This window comes from Astyanax mexicanus, chromosome 7 (genome assembly GCF_023375975.1).
Source record: "Astyanax mexicanus isolate ESR-SI-001 chromosome 7, AstMex3_surface, whole genome shotgun sequence".
In the NCBI taxonomy this organism is placed as follows: domain Eukaryota; kingdom Metazoa; phylum Chordata; class Actinopteri; order Characiformes; family Acestrorhamphidae; genus Astyanax; species Astyanax mexicanus.
Window position 1 is genome coordinate 44,354,548 of NC_064414.1, and position 19,620 is coordinate 44,374,167.

The window sequence follows — 19,620 nt, forward strand, 5'->3', positions numbered from 1 at the left end:
CCTTGTGAGTGAGGCTAAAAACTGGCCAGAATGCTCATGTCAAGGCAATATGAATTATCAGAGTTGGAGCGGAGCCTTTAAAATAGCCTTTAAAAACAAGACTTATAAAATGTCTTGTTATACAGTGTTTTGTGTATACCAAGAATATGTAATAAGAGGCAGTGTGTCTGTCTTAAATCTGGCTTATGAATCATATATGATACTAGATGAGCAGTCAAGTCCCTTGACCTTTGGCATGTCAATGTAGTGCTGTTCACATAAACATCTTATGGTGGTTCACGTAATCAAATTAATACATGCCCTAGATTCTATGACCTCAAACGCTCCTTAATTTTTCATTCACATTTTAAAAATTAAATTGAACTGCCATTCATTTTTATGGACAAATCTCCCAAAATGTGTGGCCATTATTTATCTGAATGTATGTTTACTTAAATTCTGTTCAATAAAGGTCTTAAATTCTGTTCATTAGTTAAAGGTTATAAACTAAAGAAGTCATTAAAGCATACTGTGGTACTGATAAAGCTGTGCAAAGTTGTTAAACATGCTGTTATTACAGAAAAAAAATAACACAAAACAGAATTATAGAGTTATTAGGAACATCTGTGATATTTAATCAGTGCAATGACATTCAGAGGTTACTCCATCATAAAAAAAAGTTATGTAACAGATTCAAGTGCAATTAGAGAAGGTTAATATAAGTTTAAAAAAATCATATTTACTCTCCATTACTAACTGAATACAGACAAAATATGTCTTGTCACCCAGCCAACAGAAGAAGATATTTAACAAGACCAGAGCCAGCACTGTAACAGGATCAAAAAAGGGCAGGACACATCTTCTCCACAAAGTAAAATGTGCTAATTGGGCCTAGGCATGCATGAAGGTGGCTTTAAATACTTGTGTATTTCACCGAAGAGTTTGTTGAAATCTCTGGCATTAAGGCAGAAGGTGAAATTCATGCATGATAACACTTCATCGGAGTCTGCCAAGAAGATGGAAATGATAATAAATGAAAGTGGACTGCAGAGATGCCCATTTAATAAAGAAATTTTCGTTTGATTTGAATTTCATAGAGAGCCTTTGGAACAACATCTAGCAACAAATATGTCCCTCTGGGCATCAGTTTTCTGATGCAGTGTAAACATCACTCTTAAGTATTCATCACACAGAAATCCAGATTCTAATTCTTTAAAGTCAATGGATCAAAGACTCAACTGGCTGGATCAAAGTATCTCATTCATATCTAACCATGGCAATTAAATTATTGATCTTTGGTGCATCATTGGGTTTTTGAGAAGTTCAGATTAGGTTATACTACATTGGAACATTGCTGTGAGGATTTGACTGTATTCAGCACCAAAAGCATTAGTAAATGCAAGATATTGGATGAATACCACTCCATCTCATCTCATCTTAGCAACTGTGCAAATAATTTCAAAGGTACTGGATGTACAGTATCGCTATCATTCGAGAGAACATATTTCCACTGCTCCACAGCTCAATGCTGGGAGGTTTTATACACCTCTAGCCCAAGCCTGTTATTAGGTATAGTGTCATAGGCTCATGTTTATCTGCTCCAGAAAGTTCTTTTCTATTCTCCCTGATGCTAACACAGCTGTTTAGTTGCCTTCATATTCAGTAGCTTGTAGAATCTCTCACTAGAAACACACTGCCATTAGAACAGGGTGCTCTGAAACTCCCACGCAGTTTCAGCCTAAGGTCATCATGCCAGCTAGAGTGCTGTGAATCAGCATTCTCTGATTGGCAGAGCTCCCCCCAATGACAGTGGGATGAGCTGGAGTGATGTTCCAGAACTAACTGTCCAACATCAGGCCATGACCTCACTGATGCTTTTAAGCTGCTGAACATTTAAACATTTAGAGTAAAGTTTTCCCAGAAGAAGAGAAGCAATTTCTGCAGCAGAAATGGGGACAGACTTCTTATTACTGTAATACTTATAAATATTTAGCAGTTATCTATGTTTTAAGGACAGAATATTGATTAAATGACTAAAATAAAGACCATTTTAAAGTTTTACAATATTTTACAAATAATAAAAAAACCTATTATAAGCCAAGAACCATTTAGAGACCTTTATTTTTGTATATACAGTGGTTCTGTTTATGTTACTATTGCATTGCAATTTTTAAAAATCATTGTTTAGATCTATATAGAAACTTTTTGTTTCGTTTAGCTGGATGATCTAACCTAACCATGACCGAGACCTGTCTTAGCCTCCTGTTTAAGACCGCCAGGGTTTAATAAAAAATGTGTTTTTAATTGAGTTCACGATGTTATGTACTGTATCCTAATAAGGTCCTCAGGGTCTCCGTAATGATAAACAACCCTACAACATCACAGATTCAACACACGTCACTGTGGGAATTTAAGGTTATTTTTAACATAAATAATAAAATAAAACTTCATAAGACTATAGAACCAAGCTGAATTTAAATAGTTGCAGTTTGTCAATGGTGAGCCTCCCAATTAGTGTGTTGGAGTGAGGTTGTCGTTTCTGACCTGGCAACTGTCCAATTATGATTCTTGGAGGAAATGCTGCTTCTCAAACCAGCCTTCACACAGTACTCAGGGGCAAATACAGTCCAGTTGTTTAAAATGTATTAATTAGTGCTGTTTTACAGCCATTCCATGATTCGAGAACTGCAATTATCTCCAGTCTCCTTAAGTTTGTGTATTTGCTGGCTTTTTTATGTTGATGGATGACTAATGGTTGCTCTCAGAGCTCATAATTGTCTACTTTTGGTACTTTTTTGCAAGCTAATGTGTATTCTTGAAAGTGTCCAAGTGCATCCCGAAGACCGCCTGCAAGATCATACTAAAACACCTATCCCAAAAAAGCCCACACTTAACTAATAGTTTGAAATACTGCGGGCATATATATTCAAAATATTCAAAAAACAAAAATGTCAGTATTCATACACATTAGCCTGAGCAATACAACAAATACAAATGCCTAAAAATGTGCAATTATGTTGTTTTAGTAATCCAAATTATTAAACCTTCACTAAATTCAACTTTTAATGTGCACAAGCCCTTCAAACTTATTAACATGGATAAAAAACATTCATATCAAAGGTTATTAAGCATTAGTAGCAAATCCAGGTAAAAACGTAAAACGTGGAGGCGCCGAGTGGTCCAGCGGTCTAAAGCGCTGCCACTATGAGCAGGAGGTCGCAGGTTCAAACTCCAGCTCATGCAGCTTTGCCATCAAGCTGCCGGCGTTAGAGGGAGCAAAATTGGCCCTGCTCCCTCCGGGTGGGTAGATGGCGCTCTCTCCCCACATCACTCCTAGGGTGATGTCTGCAGCACAGGGCGTCTGTGAGCTGATGTACCGGAGCCGAGTCGCTGCGCTTTCCTCCAAGTGCGCTGGCTGCTCGGCAATGCTGCATCAGCAGCAGCTCGAAAAGAAGCGGTGGCTGGCTTCACATGTATCGGAGGAAGCATGTGTTAGTCTTCACCCTCCTGGTGTGTTGGGGCATCACTAGTGATAGGGGGAGTCCTGATGAGTGGGTTGGGTAATTGGCCGTGTAAATTGGGGAGAAAGTACCTGCTCCTTTATGGGTAGGGCTTAAACAGTGATGCTTAAACCTTCCAGATCACTGACTGACCAAAAATAATTGTCGGGCTAAAGGATGAAATTCGGACTTTCAGCACATACTAGTACACTCCAAGCTACAGTAATGATTACATTTAATTACAATTATTTTTTGTCATAAGTTAGACTCCAGACTGTAGGTGTTATGTATTGGTACCCTATTCATTTTCATGTGGAATTTTGTTTATAAGTCTTATAATTTCCTTAACATATGGAGGAAACATATCTGAACACATCTGAAGGTTTGTGTGCTCTAAACCTTTCCAAAAACCTGTTCTACAAATTCTGAATAAAACTATTTTTATTTATTTTTAAAATATTTCTACTTTGTAAGGGTATTGTGGCTTTTTGCCCATGTGTGACTGTTCTCTTCTCAGATATGACATCATCCCAACTGATTCACAAGACACAGATCCACAACTGTGAAAACGACTTTTTTACACTTTCTAAAAATGATTATAAACGAGGATACTTCCGTGCTGTATTAATAGATCTCTAACAAAGGATCTTTTTCATGTTGTATTACACAAACAGACTAACGTCATAAATACAAATAAATTATGAATTCTCAGCTTTCGCATACACACACACACACACACACATATCTCACATATATGCATGCACTTATTGTGCACACTGGTGTTCCTATTATGTGTTAGCCTCAAGTGTTTCTCTGTGAAAAAATATTTTTTTCTCAATGAAAAATATAAAGCAAGTATACAATATCTTAATGTCACTCCTCCTACACCAAGTCACTGTTCTCTCTCGCTCCACACACACACACACACACACATACACACACACACACACACACACATATGCCCGCACTCACTCCAGTCTAAATCCAGCCTCAAGTTTGACGTCAGATTCCCATTGGCTTATAGATGATAAAAGCTGCTGTGCTGCAGACACACTCCCCCCCTGCAGTCCACCTGGGGAAATATAGTGGTCAGGACTGGGATAGCAGATTGAGTATGTGCTCAGAATCCTTTCTCTCACGTTCAATCTATTCTCAAGCACTAGTTAGAAGGTAAGGGGGTTAAATTAGGAGGAATGGAGGGATGGGGAGAAGGAATGAAGGCAGAAACGGCAGGCTTAAATACTATCACGCTTTTTGAATTTTTTTAAACTGTGTGTCTTGGGCACTAAGCATTTATACCGACTTGCTAGAAGAGATAGAATAGCAGTATATAAACTGATCATGAATGAATGAAGTTACACTTATATAGCACCTTTCTAGAAACCAAAGGACACTTTACAATTTACACGTTTTTTACACACAACCATTCATACTCATCACTCATCCACACACCGGTCAGAAGCAGCAGCCAATAGCGAACAGCGTACTCTCAACCGGAAACAACTGGAGGACTGCATCGGGCACTGTAGCATTTACCCAGGACAGAGTGCTAATCCATATCTGGGCACAGTCATACACACATTTTATATACACACTATCATATACAACACACAGCTGTACATACATATACAAATCAATTTTAGAGTTTTTAATTTTTTTGGCCAGTTTAGTGTATCTAATTTACCTGATCTCCATGTTTTTGGACTGTAGAACATGGAAACTACACCCAGGTAGGGACTTGAACCCAAGACCCCAGTGCTGGAAGACAAACGTGCTAACCACTAAGCTACTGTGCCACCAACTACAGTATATAACTATTTAACTATATAGTTTTATAGTATATTGTAACCCAAGTTACTTAGTGTCTACAGTCTGGTAGCCCCAACTGTGTGTAATTTCTAACATAGGCTAGTTAACATAAGTGATTACTATTTTTATATTTATGCATTATTAAATCAAAATGGTTGCACCACATAAACTTGTAACAGGACTTTAGTAGGGTGAAAAAAATAACACTCCACCAGTATAACTGCCACAACTACACTAAATAAGCAGTAACGCTTTATTTTAAATGGCCTTTTGTAAATGTTTAATAAACTCTTAACACAGTATTAATAATACAGTGTAGTATGCATATCAGTGTAGTAGCAGTAGAGAAGCAACTTAATACATTGATATAAACATCCAGAAGATGTACTGTTAAGGGATTGCTTACATTAAGTAGATGCATTGGTGATATGTTGCAAAAATTGGACTTAATATGCAACTTGCTCTAATATGTTACTTCCATTTCCCCCGAAACATAACCTTAACCTCAATCCCAAACCTTCCAAAACTTTAACCTTAACCATCATTTCTCAGGTAAACATCTACAGATATTAAGTTGGACACTCAAAATGAAGTGAAAAACTACTGAATTCAGAAGGTCTATTGAAAAGTTAATCAAAAATAATATATATATATTTTTTTATTTAAAAAGGACCACTGCATATAAACCCATAATAACACATAAACCACCCCCAACCCACCCTAAGCAACATAAAACCCTGTGAATAACCCCAACAACAAAAAAGAGGATGGCTGTTAAGCATGCTGGGAGTGCCCTGAGAGATCCAAAGCACTTCAAAACATCAAAACTCAGCGCCATTAGTAATAATAAAATAACAAGTACACAGCACATCTCAATAGGTGTCCTCCATCCTCATCTGCCCTTTCAAGTTTGTTCCTGCAGGGTACCATGTCAATAGCATCCTTCTCAAGATTTACTCAAGCCCATTCTGTACATTATTGGTACTGAAAGACACCCCAGGGTTAAATGCAGAGGCTAAATGATCTCATGTAATGCTTTGCGGTAGAGATTAAGTGTAATTTAATAAAGTTAATTCCCATTTTAAAATAAAGTTAGATCTGATCTGTCTAAATTTCAATCTCCGAAAAACAAACCTGGCATTTCCTCACTTTAATCCACATACTAGCACTGTTCGATCTGAATCCACACAGCTCTGTCTCACAAATTACTTAAATATTTACCCTCTTACTCATCTTGCTCAGGTCTCAGCTGAGTAATACTTACACAAGAAACTGGTAAGAGCTCATCATTTTCTTGGCTAGCTCTAAATCTCAGGCCTTTCTTCAGAATCAGGCCTTTCTTCAGAGTCATCAGAGGGCTCTCTGATATGTGGGATTTAGTTAGAATAATTTAATTTTTATTTATAAATTAATTTGTTTTATTTGTATATTGCAGTTTAGAACATAATACAGTATATCTCATGTACATCCCATATTAAAGGAGAACCCTGGTCTAAAATTGACTTTTGGTGTAGTAAAACATGATACAGAGTACTAACCTTTGTTGAATAGCTCACAGAGGTGGGCTATTCAACAAAGGTTAGTACTCTTTATCATGTTTTACTACACCAAAAGTCAATTTTAGACCAGAGTTCTCCTTTAAATACCCTGCTGAATGATTCAGGCCAAGACTAGATGTTGCTGGTAGCTTAGATAATCTAAGCTGGTCTTTAATAGTCAAAGTGGCGGACAAGCTGTGTTCATAAAGGTCAAAACATCATCAGCTCTATGCTGGTAAGCTGGTTATGCTGTTTTTTGACGGTCAACAAGCTTGATCTTGCAGTTCATGCCGATCAACCAGCTAGGAGATACTGGTCATAATGCTTGTTTAAATTGATCCGGTTAATCATGCTTGTAGACCAGCTTAACCATTATCCATTCTGCAGTATAATGTTGTGTTATTAATGTACATTTATGAGTTTCAGTGTAAGAAACTTTACTCAATAAAACCAACTCCTGATTACAGTACAGGTTAATGTAGTACTGCACTGCAACCTCTAGGGGAAGTGTGGAGCTGATGTGCTCGAACCAGTGAGTCTGCTCCTGCGTAATGGTTCAATGTCTGTCTTTCTGTCTTTCTTTTATTACCAATGCATATATACTGTACCAGATTATAGTTTGGACATTATTAAATGATTTTCTTTATTTAATTTATTTATTTTTTTATTGTAATTTAATATTAAATACATAATTGCAATTAAGGGATCCATATGGAATTATGTTATAAACAGTTATGTTATATAAAAAAAAGGAGTGTTAGTCCTCCACAATCCCATGATCTAACCCTGATCAACTGAGATGGTGATTTTAGGTGATTATGGATGAGCTGGAGCTTCACAGCATAAAGACGGAAAAGCAGTAACTATTGTTCAGCACCTCCAGAAACTCCTTCAAGATGATGAAAAAACTATTTCAAGTTAACTCTCCCTCATGAAGACACTGAGATTAAAACACCAAGAGTGTGCAGATCTGTCCTCAAAGGTAAATGTGCTACTTAGAAGAATCTAAAGTATAAAACATATTCTGGTTTGTTTAAAACTTTTTGTTGACAAAATAATTCTGCATGTTTACTCTATACTTTTAATGTCTTAATTAAATAAATGTGTAATGTTTAGAGTAAAAAATAGTTAAAAAATAAAAAAAATTGAAAACCATTGAGTGAGAAAAGGTGTCCAAACTTTTGACTAGTATTATATATATATATATTCTGCGATTAACTGCGATTTATCACACCTGTTCTTCTTAAAATTCAAGTTTTTCTAGTGGATATTTATATATATATAAATATCAACTAAAAATAGATATAAATATATAAATAAAAGAGTATATTATCTGCTGGCTAATATATATTAGATTAAATCACTTGAAAAAAAAAGTGTGTGTGTTGGGTGGGGCGGGGCAGATTATGGCAAAGTTGGAGTCAAACTTGGTGACGTAATTAACTGTGTTTAAAAATAATAAAGTGTGCGTTATATATATATATATATATATATATATATATATATATATATATATATATATATATAGTTTCTGTACATTTACTGACAACATCTTTTACCTCACTGTCACTGACACACATGCAGACTTATGCACACTACACATGTACACACTCACACACACACACACACACACACACGCACACAGTGGTGTCTGCGTGTGTTAAGGCCTTCTCTTTGAATCACAGTCGAGTTACAAGCTAGCCGGGGGAGACGCTGTTCTTTTTCTGGAGCCCTACAAAAACTCTCTCAGCAGAGTGTGATGTAAGTTATTTATCTCTCCCCTAAATAAACTAGTGGGTGTTAACAGAGAGAGAGAGAGAGAGAGAGAGAGGGAGAGAGAGAGAGGGAGAGAGAGATGACTTGTCATTGCACATACGCATGCTGGCTGTCAGATATCAAGAACAGCCCAGCAGGTGATAGCTCGTCCTGCAGCTTTCTCATTAAAACACATGTCTAGAAGCTCCAAATGCACTGGTACAGATCTTCTCACCTGTTCTCACCACCGTATCCCTCCTCCTCTCCCCTCCTGCCTTTCCTAACTCTCTCTAACCGTCTTTCTGCCATAACTTGTCTCTCATTCACTCTTCATTCTCTACTTCTCTGGGTGTTATTCCCCCATCCCATTACCCCCCCCCCCTTCTCTCTCCCTTATTTTTTTCTCTCTCTTCTCTTTTTATATCCCAATTCCTTCTAGCTTTCGACACTCACATGCCCTCTTTCCCTTTCTTCCCCACCTCTTTCTTTCTCTCTTCCCTTTTCTTCCTCCTGCATGATCCCCTATCATGGGCTTTCTCTTTCCTTTCTCTCTTCCTTGTGCTTTAACTTCACTTCTCTCTTTCTCTTCCCCTGCTCTCTATAATCCCCAGTTCTTCCTTTTCACTTTATCTTTACTTGTCTTCCTCTCCCATCTTTCTCTTTCTCTTCTTTTTCTTCTGTCCTGTCTTTCCTGTTCACTGTTTCACTTTACCTTTCTCTTTCTTTTCCACTCTCTGTCTTTCTTTCTTTCCCACATTCTATCCTGCCTGCTCTTTCATCTTAGCATTTTCCTGCCCCTTTTCTTTTTCTGTCCCTCCACATTTCTCTCACTTTTCTCCCACTTCCCAACCATCCAGTTCTTCAATTTTTTTCTTTATCTTTATTTCCTCTTAATCTTTCTCTCCCCCTCTCCCCTCCACTTATCTCTGTCTACCGCTTTATCTCCACATCCCACCATCCTCCCAGTTTTTCCTTATCTTCCTCTTTCTTTTCACCTTCTAGCTTTCTTTTCTGTGTTATTCCCTCTCATTCTTTCTCCACTCCATCCCACTCTCCCCATCTCTTCATCCTCCTAGATCTTCCCTCTCACTCTTTTTGCTTCTCTGCACCCCTCTCTCACTCCTCCTAGTTCTCTCTCACTTTGTTTCTTCATCTAGACTACCCTCCCCATCTGTTTCTCTTCCCCACCCCTCTTCCCCGCTCTCCCTCTCCCTTTCACTGCCTCTGCCTCTGCCTCTCTCTCTCTCTCTCTCTCTCCTTCACTCTCCCCACTCCCTTCGGTGGCTGTTGGTGTCAGTGTTGCGTTCGCATCTGCGTCATCTGTGAGCGGTGTCTGAGTGACTGGACTGGGTTAAAAATAAAGAGCAGGGAGTGTTGTGTATGTGTATATGTGTGTGTGTGTGTGTGTGTGTGTGTATGTGTATATGGGTGTGTATGTGAGTGAGAGAGAAAGAGGGTGAAAGCAAGAGAAAGTGTGAGAGAGAGAAAGTACGAGTGTGTGTACACCTGTGTGTGAGTGTGTGTGTGTGTGTGTGTGCACAACGAACCTAGCACCAGCAAAGGTTGCAAGGCTCAGCGAATAACACACTCTGCTTCACTCTGCTCTGCTGTTATTGCCTGTAGCCTATGAGATCTCTCTCTGCTGATCCCAGTGGGCTTCATCCTCGCAGCTGAGAAGAGATTGCACATAATGGAGCTGAGGAAATGGGCACATTTCTGCTGTGGAAGACACATTCCTAGAGATTAGGTGCTGCTGTTCTCAGTTCAGTTTTTTTTTTATTGGCTCACTTGTCAGGTTGCTAAGGTTTGCTGATTGAGTTTGAATTGATAATTGAACACGTCAACATCTAATGCACAGCCTTCTACAAACCAAACAATGCCAAGTGCAGTCCTCATAGATGATGATGACAGGTCTTAAATCCACTTGCTTTACTGTAATGTGAAACCAAAAGTAAAAAACAAACCATTTTTTCTTTACGCCCAAATATGGTGTTTCTAGGTTCATTTTCATTTGCTCCAGAATCTTTAGTTCAATTCTATTGCCTTTTGGTGAGACTGGGGTCTGGGGAGAGATCCCACTCTCCTATTTTGTCTGTTTGTCAGTCTGTTCCTAGATCAGGTCATAACATCATAATATCATGTGTAATATACATTTAATGTACATATACAAGAGAAACAACTAAACAACAAATTAATGATGAAAGAGAAGATAAGAGATAATAATGGGCTTTAATGTGGACAATCCAGGTTGTGAAATTGATTAACCCAAAGAACCAAGTATTCAAATATCCAAATGGTAGCAAACATGACTGAAATGTGTAAAAAGAGAAGGGATAGAGAGAAGTTGTGTAGGAGATGTAGATTAAAACCATGAGATGCCTCTTTCTTTCAGGTGCGAATGTGCACCCAGCTTAGCTGCAAACCAGTCCATGCAGCCACACACACAGATATCACACACTTTGCACTGCAGTCACTTGCCCACACACTGATTATACAGAGAAGCTATGTGAAAACATGCTTCCTTTATGACTACAGTGCAGAGCGAGCAAAGGGGACGCACAGAGGAGGGTGAAAAGTTATTAAAAAGGAGCGAGAAGGAGTACTAATATAGCACGGAAGGATGCTGCAGAAACCATCGAGGGGAAAGGGGGAAGCAAGACAGGAAGAAAAGGTGGAAACACAGCAAAGTGATTAGCTGAAGAAATGTTCATCTGAGAAAATACGACAGAAAAGACAAGCAGGGGAGTTGAGGGAGGGCGATTCTACTGAGCCCTCTGGAAGAAGAAAGAGACCGCAGGAGGAATTTGACGTCAGAACAGCCTGAGCGAGTGGTTGTTTTATCACCACATGGTGGAGGAGAAATGCAGGGATGAAGGGATCAGGGGACAGATGAGAGAGAAAAATGAGTATCCAGGCCTGAAGCACCGATATGGGTCAATGTTATACAAGAAGAATGCGTTACTGGCGAGTCTATTATTGATCAACTGTGTGAAATATGAATCAGACACTCGTTATATTTCTTTGGAAAATGTAAAATAAACTCTACCTTTTGAGAGCTCAAACCCTAGTATAATAATGTATTAAGGCTTTGAGGCATAGTAGGTACAGTATAATTAAGCTATAATCAGGGTTCATACACGTTTTAATCAATACATTTCCATGATTTTTTCTCGACTTTTCCATGCCTTCAAGGCAAATTTTCATGACCATACGATTTTTAAAACATCAGTGCAGACATGGACAGTAAAACCAAAAATCACCTAAAACTAAAATTAAAATTGATTATAGTAGGTCTACAATGAATCAGATAGAATGTTGACACACAATCTTTAATGATAAAATGTGTGTCAGATCCTGAGAGCTCCATTGTGTAGGGCTAAAATACTGAATTAACTCTGAGCTGATATATTTGTTAGCTCAAAATAGATTTTCTCCATCGATAAAGTGAAACACAAAGATTTGTAGACCAAACTTCCATGACTTTTCCAAAACTTTCTAGGTATTTTTATTTTTTCCAAACCTGATCCAGGCCTGGAAATTGCTATTTTTAAATTCCATTACTTTTTTCAGGTTTTTAATTCCTGAAAAATACACTCAAGGTATTCGAGGTCTATAACGTGTAATATTGGCAGCAGAGCCAACATTACACCTTATAGCACAAACCTCAAGTCTATTATTGTGATTATACAACAGTTCCATTATCACTGTTTATTAAAAGATTTTCTGTTAAAGAGTCCACCTGTTAAAATAGTTCCATTGCTGCTCTGTTTGTAGCTGTGCTGTTTGGCTTGTAAGCGTCATCATTGCATCATTGCTAGGTTACTAACTAACTTGGTATAACTAACTGTGCATAATTATCATTTAGCTAAACTCCTTATTGAATGCTGGTGCAAGGATTGCATGTTCGAATTCCAGGTCACGCCGCTTTAATCCCATCAGCAGTCAGTGTCTAATAGAGCACAACTGGCCATGCTTTCTTTGGTGATTAGATGGCACTCTCTCTCTCCCTCAAAATTCCTATTGTGATGCTGGTCAGCACAGTTGCCTTTTTGCTGATGTATCAAAGCTGAGGATCTAGCACTTACTTTCAAGAGCATTGGATGCCAAGTGATGCAGCAGTGGTGGTGGCTGACTTCACATGTATTGGAGGAGGCATGTGCTTGTCTACACTCTCCCAGTGTCACTCCCAGGAGCACTGCAACTGATAGTGGGAGCCCTAATGAGTGGGTGGTTTAACTAACTTTAAATAACTTCATGAAGCCTGTTTCTTTAATTAAAATGTTTCGCTGATTGTCTCAGGACTACAGGATCAAATTGATTCGTCCTTCATCTACTGTTTTGATTTAATAGACTGGAAAAGGTATTTAGTTAAACTCTATGCAAGAATTTATGCTTACCTGTGGTGTCAATCAATAAAAAAATCAGAATGATCACAACAATATTCTATGATTTAATCACAGTTAATCACACTTATTTATCTTCTTAAAACTTAAGCTTCAAAAAATATTATAAAGATATTTAAATGTAAATACAAAAATAAAGATTGTAAAATGGCAAAATGGAATTGTATTTATATTAGTGATGTTTCTACTAATCACTTAATTAAAACCACTAGTACATCCCCAGGCTCTGTTCCCATGGAAACATGATTTATTTGCATAAAAAATGAATGTGTTAAAGTTTACAGATTAATCACATGGGTTAACATATTAACACTGACAGCCCTAGTGATAAGCACTTGGGTAATGGGATAATGGGAAAGCTCAGGGATTCATGAGTCAGGCAATAATCTATTTTTTTTACCTTGTAAACAATCTTACAATCTGGCTTTTTTGTAAACATGAACCCAATTTACTGGCAAACAGAAGCTTGTTCATATTTTTTGAACAAGCTTCTGTCATATCTGAGAAGACTGAGGAAACTGACTGAGAATGCTGAATGAAATCACAGTATGGGTGTACATGCACTGAGAAATATAATGAATGATCGGATTTTTGATTTCTTTATTAGATTTCCAGGGCTACATCCATCTGAGAAAACTGACTGCTGATTGCATGACCACTTAATAGTCAGAATGTTTCTTATTATAATTTTCTCCCCAATTTACATGGCCAACCACCCAACCCACCCACCAGGACTCTTCTAATCGCTAGTAATGCCTCAACACAAGGAGGGTGAAGACTAGCACATGCCTCCTCTGATACATATGAAATCAGCCACCGCCTCTTCTTGAACTGCTGCTGATGCAGCATTGCTGAGTAGCATCACAGCATGCTCGGAGGAAAGCGCAGCGACTCGGTTCCGATACATCAGCTCACAGATGCTTTGTGCTGATCTACATCACCCTGTGGAGTGATGTGGGGAGAGAGCGTCATCTACCCACCAAGAGAGAGCAAGGACAATTGTGCTCTCTCAGGGCTCTGGTAGCCGATGGCAAGCCACATGAACAGGATTCGAACCGATGATCTCCTGATCATAGTTGCAGCGCTTAGCCCGCTGGACCACTCAGAGCGAGTCTGAATATTTCTAGCTCTACCTGTATGTCCTGGTTGAATATGGTAAATACCACAACACACTGTTTAACCAAACTCAGCATGGGGACCTGAGTATATTACAGATCCCATGGCAGTGGAAATTACAGAAAAATGTGTCACAGCAAGAAGCATTACAGATTCACTGATATAATGTTAATCCATTAGCCTCTTGGCTCTAACGCAAAACTAAAGAAGTAAACTTTAGACCTAAAACATATATTAACTGAGTAAATGTATTTTAACTACATCTGCAGCAGAAAGGAAGTTGCTTTTACTTCAAAAGTAAAAATAACATGATGACTATGTCATCACACTTTGCACTAAGTCCATTAATCTAAGACATAATACGTGACATAGAGATAAATGGAATATTCATGGAAAGAGATCCACTCACGGAAATGAATACGGAGCTGCATGAAAACCACGGCTGCTGCACTAATGACGCACTGCATGCTTTGTATAAAATGCAGTAAACAACTCTCCAAATATTCCTTGGAGCCAAATGTGAAAGGACTCTTATGTCTCAATAAATCACTGTGGTATAAGAGGAGGATGATATCAGCCTAAATGTATTAGAAACCTACGCATGATATATGTACTTATAGATAAGACTGAACATATATAGACTATAATTATAGTCAACATATGGCGTTTCCCTGGAACTGATTTAGAGTAGATCTGATGTGCATAATTACTAGGGGTGTCACGATCTCGATATTTTATCGAAATCGAATCGAAATGAGGTCACGATCTCGAGTATCGAAGTCAAAAAGAGGATCGACGATCCCTCCCGCGCGCGCTACGCAAATAGCGCAGCGCGCTACGCAAATGGCGCGGCACCAACACAGCGCATCCTATTCATTTAAATAGAGATAGCCACTGCATGAGCGCAGTCGGCGGGAGTGTGATCACTGTTTTTATCTGTCCAACGGGGAGGGGGGGCGGGGGTTGGGCGCGCAGGTTTTGTATCTGTATCTAACGGAGGGGTGGGTGCGCGCAGGTGAGAGCGTGTGAACTCGCTGAAATGCGTGTGTCAGTGTGACTTGAGAACACTGACTATAGATCACAGTGAGGTGGATTAAAAATCTTAATCTTATAATTGACTACACCTGTTGCTTTCCATTGAATTAAAAAAACATCTTTCTCTCAGATAAAGTAAACACAAGCGTGTTTCTGACTAAAATAAAAGCTTTTCAGGAGAGATATAAGTTATGTGTAAATATTTATAAGACAATACCCACATCACTTATCTAACCAGCCTGTACTGATTTCTGCCCCCCAATAATGCTTTCAATGACCTCTAATAGCCTTTAATAGTCTTCAGTAGCCTTTAAAAGACTTAACTGGCAGCCGTGGTGTGTCCACTAAACTCCGTAGTTATAAACATCCTGAGGTTAGCAGCGCGCTAACTGACCTGTTCATAATGTAATCCGAGCAGTGACTCCGGGATGGCTGTTCTAACCTGCTGCTGTTAGCTGCTTGGGCTGAAAGATGAACTGTAGTGAGCTGTATTATCCGGTTAGTGGGGTTAAAACCTTTATTTGTTTACAGAAACAGTAAAAACGGACTGGCTGAGCTCTGTAGCCCGTGGCTGGGCTGTACTGAAGTAGTGACTGAGTGAAGAGAGCGGGGTGCTGCTGCAGCTGCAGCTCCGACTAGTGGTTTGATGAAGAACTGCAGCTTCATGTAATGAGCAGTTTCACCAGCCATCCACAAACAGCTCTGATAAACTGCTTGTTTTAATAGTGCACACTGTTGCTACCAAAAAAGTCACTAGATGGCATTACCATATATATCTTAATAAATAATAATAATAATATTTATAATAATAATAATAATAATAATAATAATAATAATAATAATAATAAATATATTATTTAAATTTTATGAGGCATAAAATAATAACAAGAAAAAAAACAAGAAAATCGAGAATCGAATCGAATCGTGACCCTCAAATCGAAAATGAAATCGAATCGAGGATTTAGAGAATCGTGACACCCCTAATAATTACTAGTATGAAAAGATGGGGTCCTTTAATCGTGTTCCGTCATGTAGGTCACTGAATTGTCTAGTAGCAGAAACTCAAGGCTGCCAGACTTGCTCTTTATCTTGAAAAAGCTTTTCAATGATACTGCACATCCACCAGCCTTCATTTACCTCTGCTACTACAGCCCTGTCTGAGCTGGATCAGACTGACAGACTTATATTACCAGAGGAGTTTCTGTAAGGTCAATTATAAGAAATTACCAGTCTAACATTACATTTTAAGATTGGGTAATATGTGGGATATGGGCCTGTATACACAGTGGTAGGCCTGTCACAATAACTATTTTTGGACAATATACTGTGCCAAAAATAATTGTGATAAACACAACTGTTGCAATTTTAAGACAATATTATGCCACTGAAGATAAAATAATGATAATATAACAGCATAAAAACAGAATGGCACTTAATGATTAATTAATTAACTTTTTATTAATAACAGTTTGGCAATTCATACTTCCTGTAAGAAAAGTGTAAATGCATTGCAAATGTATTTTAATTGCTTTGTAAATGTATTAACACCTTCTAGACTTAAGTAGCACATCTTTACCTGTCTTCACTGGTCATTGCACAGCTAGCTATAGTACTGGTAATGTTCAATTTAACAACAAAACAAACACAAGTAAACATAATGGACAATATTATGGCTGAGCAAAAATTATTGTGGTTATATCGATTTATTGTATGATCTATTAGAAACACAATCATTGTGACAGGCCTACATAGTACTATTCAATACTGCAGTAATATTAATACTACTCATTTATTTTAATGTTCTTCAAGTGTTCTTTAGTGCAGGCAATGGTTCTATTATGACATGCCATATATTGTATCAAGGGTCTTTCACCAGGTTCCATGGAAGCTAAAGTATTGACATGTGGAATATGTGTGTAGGGCCTCTGGTGTTAAATCTGGATTTGATTTGTCTTTTTGCACTGAATTTTAGCCAAATAGTGTCAGTATATTCATATATACCATGAATTTTGGCATTTCAGTATGTATAGAACTATACACTGATCATCCATAACATTAGAAGTACAGGATGACTTTACAGGCTGACAGGTGAAGTGAAAAAAACACTCATTGTCTTTATTTACAGTGTCATCTCACAAGCATTATACCGTATTAGGCAGCGAGTGAACAGTTAGCTTTAAAGGTTGAAGCAAAAAGGTTTGAGTCGCAATGGCCAAAATCTGATAAGCTGGCAGACTGGAGTAGAATCTCCAGAAGATCAGTCAAGTCTTGTGGGGTTTTCTGGTATGCATCAGTCCAGTGTTGTGCGTGAACGAGTTCAAAAGAACGCGTTCATTGAACACGCTCATTTTTTCGTGAACGTTGAACTGAACGCAACACATTTTTTAATAAAGAACTTGAACATGAATTAGTTCACATTATGTGTCATGAACGGCAGACATCACTGTAAATGAACGATGGGTAGTTAATAACATACTGGCAACGACGCGGAGAGCGTGGAGCAACGATGCGGAGAGCGCGGAGCGTGGAGCGCGAGGGCGAGAGAGATACAGAGAGAGAGAGAGAGAGAGAGAGAGAGAGGAGCAACAACGTGTAGAGAGTGGAGAGCGTGGAGCACGAGGGCGAGAGAGAGAGATAAAGAGAAAGAGAGAGAAATAGAGACCAATGACGAGAGTGAGAGAAAGCGCTGCAATAAAAAAAAATGGCTAGTGGAAGTGATGGCACGGAGACAGACACTGATTCTCCTTATGAACATTTTCATCACCTGGTAAGAAACCCACAATTGCAGTGTCATGAGCAAATGTCTACAATGAGCAGTTTTAAAGAACGTATAGTGATTTCTAGCTTGTAGTGTGAAAAAAAGTATTTATTTGAATATCTCACAAAAAAAGTAAAATGAACTGAACTTTGAACTAGTTCAGAATTAAAACTGTGAACTTTGAATGTGAACTGTTTACTTTGAGCATGTATGAACTGAACTTGAACTAGTTCAGAAAAGCTGTGAACTGGCAAAACACTGCATCAGTCCGTACCTGCCAAAAGTGGTCAGAGAAAAAACAACCAATACACCAGCAACAGGGTCAGCAGGATATAAAGCTCATTAATGTGATCCACAACTTGCAGGACTTACAGGATCTTGTGTCAGACTTCACTGGACACCTCAGAAGTCTTGTGGTCTCCATTCCATTACACATTTTACAAAAAAACTTCTATATGTGTCTTTTGTGATATACATGTTTTTAACGTGTTATTCTACTGTCCTCCCTTTAAACAAAACAGTCATTTGTGGAATCTTGTTCCTGACAGTTAGAGAAAAAAACAATTCCTAATGATCCCAGATAGCAAAAAAACAGTAGCATTGCACTGGTCAGGCATCGGGTTAAATTTGACTCTGGCCCAAATGCTCGACTCACATTCGGGATGCATGAGCCAACCCCTATTTGCTGATTATAATATGGCAATTGCCCTGAGCCACATGTGCCAACACCTTAGTTGTCGATTATAATACAGGAATCAGCCTGTGCCACTTTTGACTCCTCTCTAGTTGTCTAGTATAAACCACATTCAGCCAAATTCTGAGTCTGGATGAAGTCAAAGAGTCAAAGAAAGGAGGATTCTTCATCCTATCTGGGATTACTGAGGCCTCCTTTATTTTGATTCTGTCTAAATAATTTAATTTTAGTTGTGAAGATTTAATCCAAAGAAACATACTTTTGGAACAAAACAATACTTTTCTTGTTCAAAACTTTTCTTCAATCTCATGCTTGTTCAGGTACTCCTCTCATATCAAGTATTTTATGAGCAGCACCAGTGATGTAATTTTGGTGAATACACACTGCACAAAGAGATGTAGTCGAAATTTAATTTATTATGACACATTCTTATTAGTCTTGAATCATTTGACTTCCCAGAAAGTCTATATTATTATCAGGGCAAGGCTCTATCTGGATCATACCATATCTGCTCATCTTTACAAGGGGTGCCAACAGTTCAGTTCAGTTTAATATCAGCCCATTAATCATCACACCTCACCTGGCTGGCAGTTAACCTGAGATTAGCAGTGCAGGGGAGGTAAATTCAAAACACTGGGTGAGCTCAGACAAGCACAGCGAACCTTTCCAAGGCTTAGACCTTCATCAGACACGGCAGACGTAATTTCATCAGCTATAATGAATAAGTAAAATGTGCATGGGAGCAAGTTACCTGAGGTCACTGTTGATGTCAGAAAAAGAAACATTCTGAATGGAAGAGTCTGAATGCAGATGAATTCCAGCAAAAGTCAACATATGAGATTCTCATTTGTGAAGCACAATACTGAGCACTTGAAAAGGACCTTTTCTCAGCTGTGGACATAAACGGATCTTAAGTTACACACACACATACACACAAACACCCCTGCAAGAATTGTTCAGCATGTTTGGCTTAAATGAATATGCTTGCAGTGCGAGAAAAAACCACGCCAGAGAAGGAGCGACTGATGGCCTC